General features: G+C 36.3%; 1 long non-coding RNA gene across 1 annotated transcript; it reads right to left on the bottom strand.

Annotated features, from left to right (window-relative positions):
* Nucleotides 1-10,408: 10,408 nt before the first annotated feature.
* LOC143268748 (uncharacterized) lies at nucleotides 10,409-19,266 on the bottom strand. The gene is made up of 3 exons (XR_013044870.1): nucleotides 18,392-19,266; nucleotides 13,786-13,987; nucleotides 10,409-10,793 (listed from the first exon to the last, which is right to left on the bottom strand). It is a non-coding gene; the product is annotated as an uncharacterized LOC143268748 (long non-coding RNA).
* Between the last annotated feature and the right edge of the window lie 1,270 nt (nucleotides 19,267-20,536).

Here is a 20,536-nt window from a genome sequence, read left to right as displayed (position 1 = left end):
GAAATTTACATTTAATTGTTAAATGAATGGCATAGGTACAGTACCTTGAACAAGAGTAAAAATGTATGTACGGCATGTTCTAACAAAAATAACCTTAAACTTGTATCAATATTCAAAAATGTATATTAATGTAAAATATTTAGGATGAGTAGGTTTTTTTTTGGTTTAAAAGCAGATTTAAGACTCTACCCTTTTATTCTATTTCTATATCCCTCCCCTCCTTTTTCCTTTTAGAATGAGATCCCTGAATCTAATCTCCTTTGTTCAGTTTTTTTCCTGACCATTATCAATAACAACTTATTACCAACCCCCCAAATGATGACAAATATTCATAAAATACTGAATGACCCAAATCTGCCCACCCCACCTCTTGGGAATGTGGGTGTCATGTTCTTAAATTACTTTCTGCATCATTAGGGGACCTTGAACAAATTTGGAATAATTTTCAAGTCCTAGGAGAGCTAGCCATATTATTTGTTGTCCAGGCTATATAATGGGAATGTGCAGGGTTATCTCAAGTCCTGACTAGAGTAGTCTGTGAGACTTGACCATCTCAGCTAGCCACCTTGAAACTGTCCTGAGCAGTTTGTAGTCCAAAGCCAATCTTTGGGTGCTGTTTGGAAACTTTTTGGTATTACAATAATCCCAGTGGAATTGTCATTGTGGGGCTCCATCCTCCTTTTAGAGACTGCAATGTCACTCACTGTTAGGCATGGTCATGGTTCACTACAGAAAACTTAAACATTTTGAATATCATATGCAGCAGATCTCAAAAAGTTTAAAGGACCATTGCTGTGGCCTGAGGCCCATGCAGCTGGAGCATGAAATCTGGCCAGGGACACTGTGGTTAAATATCACTCTAGACACCCAGTTTCAGTTCCTCAGGGGAACAGCTCTCTTTATTCGTACAAACATGGGCTCATATACCCTGCCAGCAGCAGGGGTCAAGGAATGGTTACTCTGTATCTGTAGGAAAGCTGGACCCTGTTTTCCAAACAGGAAAAAACACAGGGGAACTGATGCCCAGCACTCTCCAGAACCCAACTGCACAATTTTCACACAAACAACTTAACTGGGACAGGACAAAAAGGGCATTTAAAATTAAGGCAGCAAACTTACTGCTGCCAACATGTCTTCCCTTTTTATTTTTTAAAAGGAACATATCGGCTAGAACAGCCTGTGGAAGATCAGATAGCCCCTGCCTTAGGTCACCTGTTGCAATCCCCAAACTTAGCCCTTATGCCCCCCGCCTTAGGTTGCATGAGGACCACAAGAGTTGCCTGTCTCTGGTTACTATCTGCCCAACATTTGTAACCACACTTGTGCAGATTCAGAGGGTGACATGGCCAGAAGGGCTTGCTTGGTTACCTGTCGGTGTCGAGTGAACTGGCGTTGCCATCGGCATAGTAGAAATAACCCAATTCCCATACCACCTGCACAGATTAATAAGAGGGAAACAGACCCTGCCCATCTAGTAATCCACCCAGTAGCTGTAGACATTAATTACCATCAGGTCTTCTCATTTACAGGAACAACTCTAGTTTCATTAATCCTTACAATAGCATGTGCTAACTGAATTATATAGTTATAAATATTCCATTCCAAGGCCCTCACAAACAAGCATTCAGTTCTGCAAACTTGACTGATGCATTAAAAGCTGCATGAGGGGTTATTCAAACTTCTGACATTCCATAAGCACATAACATATGTTGGCGTATCCACAACATATCTCTTTGTTCTTGTAACAGTGCTGCTTGCTGATTGAGCATCAGAATTCCAAATTGTAATTGTCCATTCAATGTTCGCTGAATGTCCAAGGCACCAACCACCCTCTCAGATAACGTGTTGATAATGGCAGCCTGTTGAACAGTCTGAGATAAGGCAAGCCCAGCAGCTGTAGCAGCAACAGCAGATGCAGCCACATCTGCAACAATTGCAGCAGTAATGCCAAAGTCTTTCCCTGTCCTTTTCAGTTGTAGTGGAAACTGATCAGAAGGACTCTTCAGAGGCATCACTGTAAATGAAGGTATTCTGACTATCAATGTGCATGGGACCAATTTGCACTCCAGCAATTATTCAAGCTACAATTTAGAACTGAACAGTTTAGTAGTCCCTCCCATCGCTCATCACCATTCCAAACAACAAAAAGGGAAGGGAGCACTTGGAGACCCACAGCCTGGGACATGCTAGAACTACCTACAAAGTTTGCCAAAGAAGTATTACTCAGGATGAGGCAATCATGAAAGCTGCCTTTCAGATTCAAGGAGATATCATTGCTATTATTCTTGCCAGCTGTATTACTTTTCTCAAAACAAAGAGCATTTTTTTAACTGCAAAGTAATATTTACAAAACCTTCTTGGAGTTTTACATTGCTGGCAGCAGTACCAATTGTCCAATTAGAAGAAAATACAGCAGGAAAACAGGGCTATCAATACTCACAGGCAGTAACACAGGTGGATTTCTTACTAAACCCCATAACGGCTCAGCTTCTCCCTGAGGCATCATCTTTTAAAGTTAAAGGAACATGCTCCCGGAACACCTGTCCAGCTTGATTCTGAGTTTCAGTGTTTCATGCCACACCACCCCCCTTTTTTTGTCCTATATCTGTCCTCTGATTCTTTTTCCTCCCCTATCCAATGAGGATTTCTTGGCAGGGGTCAAGACAACAGAGGCACAGAAGGTGCTGACCGTGTTTTCACTTTTGCACGGTGCAATTTCTGTTGTAGTTCCTCTATCTCTTTTTGTAGCTGCTCTTCCTCCTCTACTAAATCTGAGACAAAGGCAAGACCATCATCTTCTTTCTCATCCATTAAATCTTTCACAAATATCCTTATGTGCTCTTTACAGGGGACCTCGACCTCTTCCTTTTCCCCTTTCAAAGATTCATTCATCTCCACCTCCTGAGCATTAGCAAATGCTTGCTCACACTCTGAAAGTTGCTCTTTCACTTTCACTTTATCAGTCAGAAGAGCATCTTTCACAAGTCTCCATAGAGAAAATGCAGCTGTAGGAAATTTATCTGCACCCTTGTCTTGCAACATCTTTTGTAAATCTCCTTTTACTTGTTTCCAATCTGGAATATTCAAACCTCCTCCTGTCAGAAACCAAGGACTTGCTTCAACTATGGTGTCTACAAATGTGAGTGAGGTGCTATACTTAATTTCCTTTCCTCAGTGGCCAACTGAGCTTTTGCTGTAGAATTACCCATGGTACGGACCAATGTTTCAATCCTCCACCCCTCCTTTTAGGGTGAGCTTCGTTCACTTACCCCTCTTTCCAGGTCCCGGTGGTGACCTCCACTTGCTGCAGCCTGCGCAGCTGGAGCACGAAATCTGCCCAGGGACAGCGAGGTTAAACAGCACTCTAGACATCCAGCTCTCTTTATTTGTACCAACATGGGTTTATATACCTCTCTAACAGCAGGGGTCAAGGAATGGTTACTCTGTATCTGTAGGCAAGCTGGACACTGTTTTCCAAACAGGAAAAAACACAGGGGAACTGATCCCTAGTACCCTCCAGAACCCAACTGCACATTTTTCACACAAACAACTTAACTGGGACAGGACAAAAAAGGGCATTTAAAATTATGGCAGCAAACTTATTGCTGCCAACAGATAATAATTTGTTACGTACATTCAGAGTACAAAAACTTAATTCCTAGTTACCTGATACAGACTCAAAAACAAAATCATGTACAGGAAGCTAGATGAAACCTTTTTTCAATAATTAATACTCTATATGACCATTAATATAATGACAAAAAGTTTAATATATATATATATTATAAATTTTGAGATAATACTTGTTTTTTAAGAAAAGTATTAAAGAATCAAAATAAAACTAAAGAATTATAATTATAATAAGTGGCAATATAATAGTCACTTAATTTTGGTTTTTCTTCTGGGTAGCTCTTCTGACATGAGACAGAGATCTTGGATTTTCTTTTAACAAGCATGTTTCAGTTTAGAAAAGGAGAAGGCCACATTCTAACAACAAAGCCAACTTCACTTTTTAATTGAACTGAGACTACAGAAAGACCATTTGCATTATGTGTCTGTAGAGAACAACAGAAACAAACATTTGGGAAGATTTGTGAAATTTTATGCTGTTGGAAACAGGCCAAATCCTTTTTCTTTGAGACATTTTCTCTGGATGATCTTTCCTTTTTCTTCAGATGTTTCAATTGTCCAGTGGTCTTCAGATTACTTAGCTGGATGCCTTCATTCTCCTGGAAAGACAAAAATAAAACCCTGCCCCAACACTAACATGGAGGAGATTCCCTTTTGGCAAGTATATCTGATGAAATGAAAAGCATTTATTAGTCTTATAAGTTGGTTTAGATTGAATGGTCACATTGTTAGATAAACTATCACCTCTTCTAATCAAGAGGTCTCTCTTGTTCAAATTTCACCTTTATAATATTTGCTTTATGGTTCCTCCTGAAATTTTTGTTTCATCTTCTAAAGATGTTCTATTACCTACAGCAGTGTTTTTTTGTTTGTTTGTTTGTTTTAGTTTTTTTTTTTTTTAACAAAAGATATTAAGTTCTTTAATTACTCTGAACAGGAGTTTCCCCAATGGTGACAGGGAATGACTCTCTTCTTTTCTTTTTTTTTTAAACTAATTCCCCTCTTTAAGAAGTTCCAATTGTCTCACCCAGTTGCTGACAATGACACTGAGGTATGAGCCTCAGTGCCGCTGCACAGCTCGTCTGAGCAGAGAACACAGCGGTGATGGTGACTGCAAAGCCATGGGCAAGCTGCTGTTTCATGAATTCTTGCCTCAAAAGTTGGAGGCCAGATGAGGCATTAATCTAATTAACCTTTATCTATATAAATAAGGAGTCAGATGTTGGGGTAAAAACCTGAAAGATCCGAGAAGCAGAACAGCAGCCACCAGTGACTTCCTACTTTTTCCTTTCCATGATCCAAAAGGGCCTAGATCTTCTATCGCTTCCTCTCCATGCAGAACTCTAGACCCCTATGGTTAACTAGTGGCTACTTCCACCCTCTGACTCTTAGCAAGCTTTATTTATCAGAACACAAACAAAATATCACACAACACTGCTCTGCTGATGAACTGAAGGTAAAATTGAGCCTGGTCCCCCATGCTCTGACTTCTGTGACTTCTAGCTCAGTAAGTCTATTAGAAGGCAACTCAGACAGAAAATAACCCTTTGGAAATAAGTTGCTTTGTTACATTATCTTATCACAGCAAAAGGAAAAGGAGCTAAGGTAACCACAGATGTTTTAATGAAGAAAGGCAATGAAGGCACAAGAAGGAGGAATCAAAGGGAGAAAACTAGTTACATTTCTGTTCAGGGTCTCAAAGTATAGTTTATAGCAATGGCTAAATTTGTCTGATAAAATTTATAGGAAAAATACATACAATTTTTAAAGAATAGGTATTTCATAAATTCTCTCCTATTCAATACAAATACACTAAATATTGTTCTACCTAAAGTTCGTAAAGAATATTGACCTATCAATAGAAATAATTGAATTTTTGGTATGAATCTATAGTAATTATTGGGCTACACTATGGGAAACATCAAACATGTATGTGATAAATATCTTTAATTTAATAAGTTACATTTTTTGAAAGGATCATTGTAATGTTGTTGAATAAATTGCAATTTTAAGATACATGAGCTTAACTCTGGTTTGACAACAACTCATAAAGAAACATTCACACCATGAAGCACTCAGACACTCTTCCAGGACAGTAGATATAACAGTGATTAGCAATAAACCATGCTATGATTTATTGGAAGTTTAAAAAACATTAAAGCAATGAGACATCAGTCCTCAAACAGTTCCATCTTTCTATTCTGTGACTATGCCCTTTAGTTTCAGAACAGATTTTTCAAAACAATTTAAATGCATGGAATATAATCATAACTCCTTTTGCTACACAAATATATACTAGGATACCATGCGGTCAGTCACAAGAAACATGTCTTCAGCCATATTTAAAAACACAAATATGAATTTAATGTCAACAATTACAACTAGTTATAAATAATCTGATAGAAATAGCCTTGAATCAACTAGATTTACTTATAACATTCTTAAATTTATTATTTTCTAAGTGATTCTGATGAAAAGAACTAGTAATTATGTTTGTTATTTTTGTTTTATAAATGTTCAGTAATGGCCATATAAATACTATAGGGAAATATATCAGTATGTAAAACATAACATGAGTGATTGGGCCCCCGGTATTTTTTTTATTTAACTTATTTATTTATTTGGTTGTTTATTTATTGAGAGGGGGCCGAAGCACTGTCAGGCCTTGAACCTGCTTTGTAGAGTAAGCTGTCCTTGAACTCACAGAGATCCAACAGCCTTTGTCTTGTAAGTGCATGTACTGAAGGAGCAGCATGCCACCTTTCTTGTATCTAGTTTTATCTATAATGACAAAATAGAATGTGGCTTAGTTTGAGAGATTCATTTAAACACTGAAGAAATAAAGACATCTTATAGTTTTATATTATATAAAGCTTTGTGTTTGGGGATAAAGCATCAAAATGGTATAACTGACAGTCAGTTGATTAAATCATCATAAATGTGATTTATTTTCAGATATGTATACTTGTATGTATGTAAAGTATATACTATAGAAATCATATTTTTCAGATATAATGTCTTATGCTTTATGAATATAATATTAAATTTGGAAAATTTGAAAATAAAACCAGTGAGCTGTTAATAATGCAAAGTGGATGCCTTTTACAACTGCATGCCCAGTGCTTTTAATTTCAAATGAGAGAACCATCTCTGAAGCATTTATTTATAACCTAAAATAGACGGGTGCAATTAAAATAAATTGGCTGGCATGGGTTAATTAACTTTTTGCTTGCATTTTTGAATGAACCTCTTCTTCAAGCACAGGTTATAATTTCAGTCAACAGCATTCTTTGTAGAAATGTCCAAGGGGGCCTGATTGTGAATAGGCATTATTTATGCCTGTCATTTTCAGACTTCAGAATCACGTTACACAAATCATTAATATAGTTCTCCATTACACCCTTCAAACTCCTAATTTAAAAATCCTATTTCTGTGTGGTAGACATTGGGTCATGAATATGGAATGACTTCACCTAACTCCACTTGAAATTCACTTCGTTTTCAATGCTGTTGGCTGTGAGGGAAGCAAAAAATAATTTTGTTCAGAAATGCTGTGCAAGGTGTGTTTTCACCCTGCGAAAACTTGCTATGCAAATGTCCTGAATTGAATCATGATTTATTTCACAGTTTTAAATGACAATGATTATCTTCCAAATTTTTGTTTTTCTCTCTGTTATGTGACTCTTTATGAATCTTGTAACTATTTGCCTTGTCACAGTTTGATCAAATTTCTCTCAACTTAAATAGAGCGGAGTTCAAGAGAGTTACTTATTAAAAATTCATTTCTCCTTGAAATCTAAAGCATGCACAATAATTAGTCTCTTATCATTTTACCTTTTGTGACAATATATATGTAAAAGCATTGCCTCTCCTGATGATACAGGTTATTTTTGAAGATTTAAATCCACTTTGATAGTGGTTGGAGAGGTGGCTCAGCAGTTAAGGACACTGGCTGATATTCCAGAAGACCTAGGTTCAATCCTACCACCCCCAGGAAGGTTAACAGCTATTTTTAACTCCAGTTCCAGTGTATCCGATACCATTTTGTAGCCTTTGCAAAACTCTGTGTTCATTATTCATAGACATACACACATTAGGGAAAACATCCATACATATAAAATAATAAAACAAATCATTTAAAAATCTATTTGAACATATTATTGGATTGTTTTTATACCTATGGTACTTGATGCATAAATTCTTAAGTATCATATAACTGGTTAACTTTGCTTTCAGGAAATTACATAAATAGTGAAATGGAAATATCAGAAATTTGTTATTTGGAATATAGAAGCAAAATATAGCTAATTGAACTAATGATCAGGGAATACATATGCCTCCTCATTATTATCCATTACATAATCTATATTGTTTTATATTCTGATTTTAATGAAATAAATAACAATAATAAAAGTGATAGATTTATGCATAATTTGTATGAATATGATTCTTAGTTAAATTACATGGTATTTTTAATGGCCTTTTAAAATCCCTAAAGAAAGATATTCCCTCTCTATTTACTAACTATTTTATCTTCTGAAGCTATTTATGTTCAATTACCAATAAATAACTTACCTAATGTTTTAAATCCCGAGTGAGTCTTACAGATTTATATTATCCAATAGATATTAATTTTCTAATATTTAGGCTTTTGTAAAAATATCCCCCTATGCAGCATTTCCTCTTTTTCCTTTTACTTTCTCAGCTATATTTAAATATGTGTGTATGGTTTTCGTTTTTAAAATGAAGATGCCTTCGTTATTCTTTTCCACTACATCATTTGCTTTCATTCTGCCTTCTAACTCCCTCTTCAGCCTTATCCTGAACCACATTCCAAGCTTTCAGACTTTTCCATTTGTTCTCATATGCTTCATGTCACTCTGTGTACTCTTTGTATTTCCCAGTCTCATTCACCATTTCAGTGGTTTCTTCAACGCTAAATCTTATATCCAATTCCTTAATGAATACTGTATTGATAGCAATGAAAATAATTGCAAATTAAAGTAATACCTTAAAGTATTCTGTTTAAATGATCAGAGTGTATCAATTATCAAGAGAAATACAAATTCAAATCCCAGCTCTGGTGATGTATTTTAAGTGTAAAGGAACAGGTGAACACTTAGTAGAGTAGAACCCTGAGTCATGTACAAGTAATGAACAAAAAAATAATTCTGATAAAACTGAATTGATCACAAACCAACCCTAAAGTCATGAATACAGGAAAGGTACTGGTAGGGAGGAGAGCAGATGGAAAGATGAGGTTGAGAAGGAAATGGGGAAGTGTAGTGGGAACAGAGGAATCTGTCTGTATTATACACATGTATGTAACTTTCAAAGAACAAACTTCATTAGAAAAAGAACTAAAGTAATCTTCTCTTCATATTGTACCTAGACTATAATGAGACTTTCAACTTAAATCCAATTTCTTAAGGCTTACCAAATTATCTCTTTTATGAAACACCTATCCAATTCAGGTTAACAACTTATTTTTTTCACCAGAATTACAAAAAAAATATTCTTAATACATCTTTGTATGTTTTCATCTCTTCAGCCTGTGTGTCTCCTTTTATTAACCATAACGATGTAACAGTACATGTCTTTTCCAAGCTGAAGCTCAATGGAAATTTGCAAAGCATATTTTTGATAAATTATCTCTGTTTCTATTATTCTACAATGAACTATGGTTAACTCTGAGATGTGTCAGCTCATTTACCATATTTACAAGTTGTGTCCCCATGGTTTGCCTCATTAATTTTTCCTATCCCAGACTCATATGTACACTTAAGCACAGCCTGGTTATGTTTCTTCTACTTAATTTGTGTTGATTCAACTCTAATAAAATTCTTTCAGAGTCTATAGTCTACCAAAGTTTGTTAAGTTAGAAAAAGAATCTTGTTTGGGCCAATCTCCAGTGTAAAAGTATTTTAAAACAAACTGGATCAGACATGACCACTTTGCAGTTAAATCTGCTGTTTGTTTCTATCAGACCACAGATCACATAGTATTTCAAATCCCTAATTGTGTTAGTTTCTCCCTTGCAGGTCACAGAGTCTAGAGTATCTTGTAAAATTTGGAATATATTTTCAATCCTAAGATTAATTTCTGGTATCAAGTAAATGCTTATGAATACTATTTTAATAACATCATAAATAAATTAAATAATTCATTTAAAAATGATTTTCCTACAGAGATATAAACATAAACCTGGAGGTTATAATGCTAATAAATATACTTGCTGAGATTTACTCCAGTGATGTAATATGCAAAGTTAATGTACAATGAATATTTAAGAAGAATATTTCAAAGGTTTAGTAGACTAAAATTATTTCTGTGTCATTTAAATATTTGATTCCTTATCATATTAATCATAGGTTGGATGACTTAAATATGTCATTCACTGAGTTAAAAAAAATTGCCCTTGTCTGTGGGATGAACAGAGACTATTTTAATCAATAATATATTAATTATCATATTAATTATATTTCTCTTGCTTCTTAGACTACTCTGACAAATAGCAACTTAAGAATGAGTTTATTTTCAGAAGGGCTGTAGTCCATCATGGTGGCCATTTATTTAAATATGAGCATGAGTTCAACTAGGCAGTCAGGAAACATAATGCTCACATTTCACCCATACACAGGAAGCAGAATAAGAGGACAGGAAGTGTGGTCAAGCTATACATCCTCGTTATGTCACCTCCATCAAGGCATTACCTCCTATAGTTCCACACTCTTCCCAAACGGCAGCACAAACTGTGACCTAGTGTTCAAACACAGGACGTCCCTTACTTACACCACCAGAAGTTCTTCTATACAGTAAAACTGTAATTCTTACTCTAGCTTCAGAATTGATAGTATCAACAATATATCACCAATAACTTAAATCTATTAAGTTTTGGTCCATTCCTAGTGTTAGAAAGACAATGCCAGAATGAAAAGGTAAAGAAGACATTTGATAAGAGGAAAAGTTGCTGTGTATAATCCATTATTAGATAAATAATCCTGGCTATAGGTTATTGGTAGGAAAGGTCCTTTGTTTATGCTTTTAGAAAACATGTACCTATGAAGACTGCCACTCTCTGGGGAGTAATTTGGGGTGTTTCATTATGTGGGTCTCTTCTGCTGTAAGACATCATAAAACAGCTGCAGATCAAATCTCTTACCCTACTAAAAACAAGGCATGCTGGAGATGCAAATGTTAGATGTAGAAAATGTACAGACCTGTCTTTGCTCTGCCCAGGTCTCTTATTTCATGGATTATTAGCAAAGAAAAAAACTCAAGCTAAGTTAACTTTGAAAATTGTATCCGATTTGCTAATATAATTCTTTGTTTTAAATCACTGCATTGGTCTTGGATATGCTGAGAAACTGAACACACCTGCACACATGTATTATGACAAATTAGCTGATACAATATTTGTGGAGCATTTTGCCAGGCGGTGGTGGCGCACGCCTTTAATCCCACCACTCAGGAGGCAGAGCCAGGTGGATCTCTGTGAGTTTGAGGCCAACCTGGACTACCAAGTGAGTTCCAGGAAAGGCACAAAGCTACACAGAGAAACCCTGTCTCGAAAAACCAAATATTGTATTAGCTGATACAATATTTGTGGAGCGTTTTGAAACAGTCCTTCCTAAAGGGGAGTGTATCTCTTTGACTCAAGAAGTAAAATATTTCACATGTCCAGGAGAGCTGAAATACAGAAGACTGAAAAAGTCATCTCTAGCCAAACATAAAAGCAACTAACAATTGTTGGGCAAGGGACTCTCCAGCAGAGCTGCCTAAAAAGAATTCATTTCACCTCATGAAGAGAGCAGCATGGATTTGCAGCTTCCATGAATGTTATCTTGAACTACATGGGTCCTTTAGTGATGCAATTGCCTCTTGTTTATTCCTAATCCTATACCTATTGTCTGGTAAGTAACTCCAGGAAACTCATTTCTATGCCAATTTATACTTCCATAAAAATCACTACTTTAGGCTGTCATTGATACTGTTTTATAGATGAATTTCTAAACAGTCTTGTTAAATAAGAAACACAGAGCCAAATACAGAGGTAGTATAAAAGAACAAAAATTTAACATTTTTAATTTTTTTCTTTTATTTTACATACTAACCACAGTTTCCCCTCCCTCTTCTCCTGTTTCCCCCTTCCCATGTAAAATTCCCATCCATTCCACCTCCATTCTGAAATGGGCACACATCCCATGATGTTTTCTTGTTTACTGGTTGTCTGCTCCACCTCTTGACATACAGTTGACTTTAGTTAATCCAAATTGGGAATCAACCTCCCTCAAAACCCAGCTATACCACTCTTGGGCTTATACCCAAGGAATGCTCGATCGTACCACAAGGACACATACTCAACTATGCTCATAGCAGCATTATTTGTAATAGCCAGAACCTGGAAACAACCTAGATGCCCTTCAACTGAAGAATGGATAAATTAAATGTGGTACATATACACATTTGCAGGCAAATGGATGGAACTAGAAAAAATCATCCTGAGTGAGATAGCCCAGACTCAGAAAGACAATCATGGTATGTACTCACTCATAAGTGGATACTAGATGTAAAGCAAAGGATAACCTAACCAGACTGCAACTCACAACTCCAGGGAGGCTACCTAGTAAAAAAGGACCCCAAGGAAGACACAGGGATCCCCTCACAACAGAGAAATGGATGAGATCTATATGAGCAAACTGGGGGTGGGGGTGGGGGTAATAGAAGGCAAGGGTCAGGGGAAAGAGAGCTTAGTGGAGCGGGAGGTCCCAGCTGGATCAGGATCAGAACAAGGAAGGATCAGTGGGAGAACAAGGAAGGAGATACCATGATAAATGAAGACCCCATGGGAATAGGAAGATACAGAGTGCTAGAGAGGTCCCCAGAAACCACAAAGATACCTCCACTATAGACTACTGGCAATGATTGAGAGAGTGCCTAAGCTGAACTACTCTGGTGATTGGATTGCCGAACACCCTAACTATCATGATAGAACTCTCATCCAGTGACTGATGAAAACAGATGCAGAGATCCACGGCCAGGCCCCAGGTGGAGCTCCAGGAGTCCAATAGGCAAGAGAGAGGAGGGGTTATATGAGCAAGAGATATCGGGACCATGATTGGAAAAAGCACAGGGACAAATAGCGAAACCAGCAGAAACACATGAACTTGTGAACCAATAGCTGAGGAGCTTCCATGGAACTGGACCAGGGCCTCTGGATAAAAAGACAGTTGATGAGCTTGAACTCTTTAGGAGGCCTCCAGGCAGTGGGATCGGGACCTGTACTTGGTGTGTGAGCTGGCTTTTTGGAACCTGGGGCCTATGCTGAGACACTTTGCACAGCCTTGGTGCAGGGAGGAGGGGACTGGACCTGCCTCAACTGAATGTACCAGGCTGAGCTGAATCCCCAGGGGAGACCTTGCCTTGAAGGAGGTGGGAATGGGGGTTGTATTGGGGGGGGGAAGGTAGGGAGGTGGGAGGAGGGAGGACAGGGGAATCTGTGGCTGATATGTAAAATTAAATTAATTATTAAATAAAAATTAAAAAAATAAGAAAAAAGCTCTTAGATTAAAGGTGTGTGCTAGGGCTGAGTCATACCACAACTAGAAACAGGTTTTTTTTTTTTTCTGGTAAAAATGGTGATCTTGAAGTTCATAGTGTGATCAGGTATTCTGCAAAGACAGGATGGCCCCATTTTTGAAATACTAACAGGACCACTCATGGGCACACATGCCAAAGGTGGTTACACTCTTACTTCAGGGAACCTGTTTCCTACTTCACTTTTCTCATGCACTGTCCACAAGGTATAGGAAGTTTTCTCAGTTCTTGTTCTTTTTTTTTTTCATTTTCTTCTTCTTCAAAAAAAGAGAGGAACTCATGACATAAAATTTCTCCAATTATCTTCATCTTACATGAGAAAGTTCCTTTAAAACCTCAAGAAGAAGCACCTAAAACATGAAACATCATCTGTAGACATACAGGAATACCTCTAGACATAGACATGCATGAACACCTCTAGACATAGACATGCATGAACACCTCTAGACATAGACATGCATGAACACCTCTAGACATAGACATACATGAACATCTCTAGACATAGACATGCATGAACACTCTGGACCTATGCAAAACAAATATAATGAACTTCCTCACCTTTTCTCTGTCATTCTTGAGCTTGAGATTCCTGATCACTGTACTGTCGGCTTCTCTCCCTTTTTAAATCAGTTACTCCTTTAGCCTGTGAATTCATACTCCAGCTAATTTTTTATTTGTAAGTTCTCTTGAGTGTAGCATCTGTCTTCACCTGAAGACCCGAAAAAGGGAACAGGGAAGGGGGGTGCTCTGTTCTCAAGGTCTGAGCACAAAAATGAGAGTATGTTTAAGAACATCATCAAGACAATGAAGCAAAGACAAATCATACTGTGCTTCCTTTCATTAAGCTTAGACTTTCAGTGTATAATCTGAGGCCCACACACATTGAGGGAGCCAAAGTGCTTGGCTCACACTATCACTCCCATGCTCCTTTTGTCTACACATTTCTCACAGGCACATCTAGAAATCAAACTAAATCAAAAAAAAAAAAAAAAAAAAAAAAAGACGTTTTACTCCAGTCAGGTTAATATAAAATTAACTGTAGCATGAATCTTAGAGGTTCTTATTAATAAAATCATACCCAAGGCAGGTTATTGAGGTGAACACTGGAAGATCAGAGAGACAGAACAGGCCACAGCTAACCTCCCCTGGCCAACTTCTCAGCTGATCCTATTTCCTCAGACTGGAAACTTCTGTGTCCTCATATCCGAATGGCTCTCAGCTGAACTGCTGCTTGAAAGTCTGAATGCTTAACCAGCCAAATGCTTCTAGTTCCTGGTCCTCACGCCTTATATATCTTTTTGTTTTTGCCATCACTCCCTGGGATTAAAGGCTCACTTCTTGGGATTAAAGGCGTGAGTCACCATGCCTGGCCATTTCCAATGTGGCCTTGAACTCACAGAGATCCAGAGGGATTTCTACCTCTGGAGTGCTAGGATTAAAGGTGTGAGTGCCACCATTTTCTAGCCTTTGTATCTAGTGGTTGTTCTGTCTCTCACCCCAGATAAGTTTATTAGGGTACACAATATTTTGGGGAACATAATACCACCACAATTAACCATCATAACAATTGCCCAACAAAATATCTGGTTGTGAGAAAGTAAAGGTTGCAATTTTATGTCAAAAAAGATTGTGGTTGCTGATACACAATATCAGGCAGGATAAAACAGCATTCATTTCATTTGCAAAATACATGAAAAACAGAGATGCAACTCCGGGATCATTTTTTCAACAGAAGTAAGACATCTAATAACATGCAAACTTATCTAACAGAAAAAAAACTAATAAAATGTAAAATTCCTTAACAACAATAGGATCTAAATATCCTTACTGAAAATGCTTGAGTGTTTGACAACTTTGCCACTTACAGATATGCTCTGCTAAGCATAGTCCCTAAAAATGTATTGTCTATACTTATGAAGATGTATACTCAAGAAGATAGCACTATAACTGGGCAAATTAAAGTGTAATGCAAGTTCTGTGCCCCTAGTGTGTTCTCAAAGGAAAGGACAAAGGCAGCATTTTTAGAGTTCTATCAGCTGTGCCTGCCTGGAAGATTAGTGCTCTGCAATAACCCAGCACAGCACACACTCTCAACATTCTTAACATACTTCCTGCTGAGGCTACCACTGCCCTTGCAGACACACTTCAAGTGCTGGATAAGTGACAACATCTTATTTCATAACAAAGAGCGGCAGATTAGGACACTCCTGCTCTTTACATTTCTCTCCAAATTAATACCTAGCGTGAAAGGTTCACACAAGGAAATTTATTCTAGTAGCAAACTAATCTTTGTTCACAGTCTTCTATCTCTTGGGAATTAACAATGTATAACAACAGAGACAAAGGGTTTTGTTGTTGTTGTTTTAGAATATCTTCTACTTGATTAAAAGCATATATACAATCTTCTGTCATACACCACCAATACTCTTATCCAGGCCCAAGCTCTCCATGGTGCCAGTTTTGGGGAGAATCCTGCCAACAGCTGATGAATGGTACTACCTGTAAGTGCTCTCGCTGAGGAGCCCATGACAGCCAAAGACACTCTGATGTCAAGGTTGTAATACAAAGTCCTGTTTGTCTCAGTTTGAAAATCTCTGAGATGTCGACTCAACTTGATACTCTGAACAACTGAATGACGTCTCTGTGATTACATCGTTGAAATTTAAAATTACCTTCCAACTAATTTTCCCGTATGTACTTTTTCCTACTTATGGAATTTTTCCTACTTATGTCAGTATTGTTTGAAAATTTAGATTATAGACAGCATAAATGCAGTATGAGTGTGGATACTTGGATGATATATACAAGATAGAATGATAAACTATATATATAGTTATATATATATGCTAGAATGATGAACCATTTATGTATATATGTAGTGATATATATCACACACACACACACACACACACACACACATATATATATATATATATATATATATATATATATATATATATATGATAGAATGGTAAATACACACATACATATTATATATAATTTTATTATTTTTTGCTTGCTCTCTTAGTTATTTTTCTATTGCTGGGATCAAGCCCTGAGACGAAAGCACCTTAGCTGTGAAGGGTTTATTATTTCATTTATTATTACACAGGGATAGGAGTCTGGAATGCTGGAGAGACATGGTAGCAAGCAGCAGGCCTTGTAGCAGCCACAGGACCCTGACGGCTCACATCATGAACAACAAGCATGGAACAGATTCAACTAGAAACAATTACAGTCTTCAAACTCTCAAGGCTCCACTGCATTCTAACTAAAAAAGAATAAATTTTTCTTGATCCCCTCAATTTCTTCCCTAAGGTCCAGCCAAAACCCTAAGCATGCTTTCTGGCTTTTTCTCCATGTTTTCTCAGAAGACAACATGACCTTGGCTTTGAGTAGCTGCTGGCAGACTTCTATTACTTAATCTGTAGGCTTTCTTGCTATCTACAGGCGTGGCTCCTCTATCCCTCTTATCCAACTCTCTCCTGAAGGAAGGTACTATGATTTACAGCTAGACAGCATTACCTTTCCCCTCAACTGTAGTAAAATGTTCCTTAACATACTGTGGAATCCATTTAAAAATTACTTTAGCAAAAAGAATAAGGACTCACAAAAAAAGGAAACCAATTCTGGGTAACACGAGATGCTACTTTCTCTACTAGAAACTGCAACAAATTAATATAAAAAGAAATAATGAACCAATAATACCAAGTACTAGCAAGAAAGTGAAATGAAACCTCATGAGGGCCAAAATGTAAATTCGAAGGCTTTTAGAAGAGAAGGAACATGCTGTTCTTACTTTTTTGAGTTTCTTTTTTGATTTATTTTTAGTTGTTTTATTTATTAAGATAGACTCATGTAATCTAGCTGTTTTCAAACTTATTGCCCAGCCATGGGTAGCCTTGAACACCTGATCCTCCTTCCAATAACCTCAAATATTTGGCTTATAAGTTCGAAGGATCACACTGCTTGATTTTTCCCCCAGTTATTATATAGAGATATACAGACATTTTCCATATAATGATCCTGAAAATCACATCTTGAAGGGATTATTAAAGAGAACAGAAAATTAATGAAAATGTAAAAATCAGTCACTAGGGTTCAGTTCTTTTTTTCCCATAACCACAAATACTTTATATTACAGGAAGGATTCAAGAGACACAGGGATTGTAAATTAGAAGGGGGTAGCGCACTCACTTTCCTTTAAACTCACTTGATATTTTTTGTGATTAAATATTGATTTGTCATTACTCTGATTTATTGTATTCACAGGCACATACTTCAGTGCCTATATTCAAAGCGATTTTTCTAATGCAAATCTCTACCCTCTAGATTTCAATAATGCCTGAGGCCTCCTCTAATTACTTTATGAATTATTTCTTTTGTATTACTTTTCTATGAAATGAATAAAGCATGCAGAGCAGAGAGCATGTCTCCTTGATCACTGTTAACAATTATCATTCTATTCATCCGTAAACACTTCAGTTCACCCATGCTCCCTTTTTTCTTTTTCTTTTTTCTTCTTTCTCTTTCCCTCCTTATCTTTCCCCTCTCTACTCCTGCCGGTATTGTAGTTCTTGAGCTCAGAGTCTTATAAGTTCTATTTCTCTGCTCAACCAATGGACAACATCCCTATATCTTTTGTTTATTCCTCTAGAAGGACTAGATTTCTATGGAAGCAAAGAAACCCAATGTCTTTACCATAGCTAAAAATCAGTATACTCAAGTTTTAAAAATGTAATGGGAAAATAAAGATTACAGAATATGAGAGATAACACATTGCTTGTTTACTTCAGGGAAAAATGGTACATTAGGAAACAAAAAGAGATTGGAGAAATGAAAGGGAGTTGACATACCAGTCTTAGATAAGAACAGTGTCTCTGTCCAAAGTCACACTGAATAGGAAACATCATTTATGAGCCAATGGAGGGAATATGAAGATTGATGTATGATAATTGGAATTATTGTTGTTTTTTTTCTCTTGTGCTTAAATATGTACTCTTCATTCAATATTCTTGGGACATGCTTATTTATGTTTTTCTTCTATTTACAATATCTAAAACATGACCACTGCTACTCTTTCTTGAGTTCACAAATCTCTATTGACAGAAGGCTAACCTGGGATGATTTAAGTATTTGGGTACACTGAAAATAAAAAACAAACCTTTTTCAATATGTGGTACCCTGTACATAGTATTCATTTATTTCTGGTTTTTTCTCCCTCATCTGTAGCGGTCTTCAATGTCCCTCACATAGGCAACTTCAAGAAAAGTCATATTTTTCCTGAAGGAAAATAAAAGTTTTAGTGGTCAACTTTTGTTTAAAACAAACAACTGTAGTCCTGAAAAAAAAAAAATCCTAACAGCAAAATTGATGACAGCTTTGAGTTTATTTAATTATAAGTTTCATTTTTTTCCTAAGTGCTCGCCAAGTTGGAAAGTAGTATTTTGTAGAAAGTCACTCTTCCATTAAAGAGGTCAACTTTGCTGAATGCTCCTACAGAGAAAATTTGACCACTCTCTTAAGTTAAAGATGAAAGGGCCCAATTACGTTTGATGTCAGTGCTGGGTTGGATCCTGAGGCAATTCGTTTTCTCTCTACTGCCTTGGCAGCTCATTCTGAGTTATGCAGAGGATAAGTTTCAATACTTCCAATGCTCTTAATAATCGGCCATATGGAAGACCATTCTTCATTTGCTTGCATTTTAAGTTACATGAACACCAACTTGTGAACAACTATGTTTCTCATATCTTTATTTTTGTCTTCTCTTTTCTAGATTTTCATGACAGTGCATTAATTTTACCCTGATGAATCTGTATGCATCTTCATTACCTTTAAGTACACATTTGCATAAATATTCACAATATCATGTGCTTCCTTGAAATGATTTATATTAATATTCATAAAATTTCATTAATGAAAATTTGTGGAATTAAAGCCAGTAACTCCAATAACAAACAGGTGATAAATAAAAAATACTATTTATTCCAATGCTTTTTTAAAAAAAATTGAATTTATATACTAAAATTTGCCATTAATTGAATTCAGAAAAAAAGAATAGTCTCACAAGGGCATATTAAATATTAAAATAAAATTACTTGGTTATTTATCATTAATTTTTATTTTTATGTCTACATAGCTTATATCCATCAACTATTTGCATAGAATGTCAATTCCATGCCTAGATGATAGCTCTGTAGGTGGAATCTCAGGACAATTGTCAAAATGTAACTCTGCAAACTTATAGAGATGATATCAATACTGGACAAAGGGATAAGAAGATTTCCAGGATATCTAGCTAGCCATTCCCATAGCCTGGAAATTCAGGCTCGGAGATTTAAATTCTTAAAATCAATAACAGATTAATATTGAAGTGGACACTAGATGTGAAATCTTACCTCTGCAGGAATACAAATGGATAACAGACACATACACCCCACATACCTCATCACAAACACTCACAACACAATTTTTAGGTCCTCTGTGTAGCTGATATAGTTCTATGGCTTTTCCTTTTTTTCTTATTGTGTGGCTTTTTTGTTTTACAAATGTTAAATTAGGAAAGTAGGGACCTAGTTGTGTAGATTTTAATATAGTGTATATTTATGTATTTTGTATTTTATATTTTATATTATGTCTTTTATCTTTTTAAAATAGCCTTGTCACTGATTTATCTCCCCTAATTTATGAGTTTCCTTGTTCTATAAATCTATAGAACTTCAGAAAACTCCTTCCATGTCGGATCATTGAATTTTGTGTAACTTCAATCTGTGTTCCTGGGCTGTAATCACTTAAATTCATCTCTAGAGGAAACTAACTTGCTCCTGGGAAAGTGAGTGCTGTGTTTTTGTGTTGACACTGGGCATTTCTGTTACTAATTTCTTCAAATTCCATTCAGTTTTGGGGTAAGATTTGTGCCATTTTGCATTTTTCTCCTCTTTCTGCTACTGGAAGACAGTGGTGATGGGTGAGCTTCAGTTCTTCCCTTTCTCACCTTGACTCTGATAACACTGAAAATTGATAGCTACTTCACACTTCTAAAGTAGTTTATAAGTGTGTGTATATGTGTGTGTGTGTAAGTGTGTATGTGTATTCCTAAACATAAAACATCGATATTATGTTTATATGCCAGACATTTAAAAATAATTATTGAATGGTTATTCTGTTTTAGTTGTTTTTTATTCCTTATGAACCTCAATTATATTTTTCATGAAAACCACTTTTAATTTCTATTTTATTATATGAGTTAATCTTTTTATAAGTGGTTTCGTTTAAGTTCATTTGTTTAAGTTTGTGGGTGCTTTGTCAG

Source organism: Peromyscus maniculatus, chromosome 15 (assembly GCF_049852395.1).
Source record: "Peromyscus maniculatus bairdii isolate BWxNUB_F1_BW_parent chromosome 15, HU_Pman_BW_mat_3.1, whole genome shotgun sequence".
NCBI classification, from domain to species: domain Eukaryota; kingdom Metazoa; phylum Chordata; class Mammalia; order Rodentia; family Cricetidae; genus Peromyscus; species Peromyscus maniculatus.
The sequence above is the reverse complement of the archived record's forward strand: the minus strand, read 5'-3'. Positions and strand labels throughout refer to the sequence as shown.